The following is a 2265-nucleotide window of genomic DNA, read 5'->3' as shown; positions in this document are numbered from 1 at the left end:
AAGTTAAATATTGTCTATAATTGTAAAAGTCATCGTGTTTGACTTTTCTTATAGGAGTTTGACTTTGACTATTGTTTAGTAGTTTGACCATATAAATAGGAGTTGTCTTTGTAATTAGAAAGTAAGAGAGCTTATTGTAAATTTGATATACGTAATAAGAGGTTTGACCACATTTAGATACATTGACTTTTCCTCTCAATATTTATATGAATGTTCTTGATATTCTTACAAGAGATATTAGATCTGCCATGATTGTAAAGCTAACATGAAGATTGATCAGTGAATAGGGACACACAGGGTTTCAGCTGAAGCATCTTCAGAGATCAAAGCTAACGGAGAGCTTTTCATTTCTCTGGAATCTTTGACTAGATTCCTTTTTAACTGACGAGATTGCTCATGATTAAGCAGAATCCCGTAGAGAGTAAAGAGAGAAAGAGAGGACATGTTACTGGACATCTTAAGGCACATGGAAAAGGTGTCCCAAGATTCAGGAAGACATTCCAGAAACTTAGTTAAAGTTTCAGAGTTGGAATATTCCCTTCCTACAGTCCTAAGATCAATAAGAAGACAACTAAAACGTTGATGTACTTCAGACAGTGTTTCAGTGTTTCCACAGAGAAAACTTTCATACTGTCTTACTAAATTAATCTTTCTAGATTCTTGAACCTGAGAGGTTCCTTCATATTGAACATAAAGCGTGTCCCACATGGATTTAGAAGTCCTGAGTTTCATCACTGAGTGATAAACCTCGTCAGAAAGAGACATAGCTATTATAGACCTAGCACGAGTGTCTATAGCTATTTTCTTCTTGTATTCATCACTCCACTGATGAGAGAGCTTTGGAATATGTCATTCATAAATCGCGGCAATCGTAGCTATTTCAGGAACAGCTGGAGAAATAGCAAATGGTACATATGGTCCATTTTCTATATGGTGTGGAATTTCAAGATCCACACCTTCCAAAAAGAGGGATATCCGGTTCTTCCATAGACTAAAGTTGTCATGGATGAACTGGGGAGGTTTGGCAAGAGAGCCATTGTCTTGAACGTGTGTGTTTGTGTTTTGCAAAGCTATATAAAAGCAGTAATATTATCTAGAGAAGAACATAAGATAATGCACAAAAACAACCAAACAACTAGAGAAGATAGAACACTGCTCTGATACCACTTGCTGGTCCCGTAAGGATCTACAAGATGTGTATAATAGTTTGTAGAAGGAGGGATGAATACAAACACAGTATTGCGGAAAGATACGGTAAGAAAAACCTATCTAAACAATCTTAAGTTTACACACTTAATCTTAGCAAATAAGAAAATATTTTCCATTAAAGAAATAGAAGAAAGTAAGTTCTTTCTGGGAGTGAACTTGTTTAGAATGCAATGAAAGGGATTCTAACTTGCTCTTGAAGATGAGTGTATGTGTTCTTAGATGTGTGTTATTTTACTTAAGCGCAAGAACGCTCAGAGTAAGGCTTAGGTTAAGAGTATCTCTCCATGGAGATAGAACACATCTATTTATACCCGTTGCATTAAATGCACACTTAATGCAACGTGGTAGGGTTAGAACGCGTGTCAAGCCTTAAGGGGAAGGCTTGTCCTTTTGCTACAGTGAATATTACAAAGGCCTATTCATGAACAGACATCCTTATATAAAGTTGGTGGGTAATAGAGTCAACTAATCAGCTCCGTACCGTACTAACGTTTAGAAAGGGTATGGGTTTGTTCTTTGTGTGTATAAGGACAAGACAACAACAATCGTGCTTAGCAAGCTTCATTTGATCGTTGAATGCTGGAATAACCTGAAGGTCTCTTCAGTGTTCGTTGTGGCTTGGGCAGTCTTCACACATATGTAGACAGGTTTGTAATCACTGAATACCGATTCAGATCACGTACTCGTCAGTCTCTAATATTCAGTTTCAGTCTTCGACATTGGCTGAAGGTTCTTTGGTGTGAGTGTTGTCTTTTTCAAGTATTGTTGTCGCTGATTGAATTTACAATACAAGTTCTTCCGCAATCACTGAACAAACTCAGTGCAGATCGCTAGAACTGAAAAGACAGAAACAAAAATACTTCGCATACAACAAAAAGGATTATCATCAAATCATTGAGAGAGAAGATCAACAAAAGTTTTTAATATATTGTAATTTATCGTAATACATTTGTATACAAATAGATAACCAATAAAATGTCTTGATATTTTATTAATTAATAAATTTAATTTATATTTAAAATATGTATTCTTAATATTTTATTAATTAATAATAAT

Source organism: Cynara cardunculus (genome assembly GCF_001531365.2).
Source record: "Cynara cardunculus var. scolymus isolate 2C chromosome LG 17, CcrdV1, whole genome shotgun sequence".
Classification (NCBI taxonomy): Eukaryota; Viridiplantae; Streptophyta; class Magnoliopsida; order Asterales; family Asteraceae; genus Cynara; species Cynara cardunculus.
The sequence above is the reverse complement of the archived record's forward strand: the minus strand, read 5'-3'. Positions refer to the sequence as shown.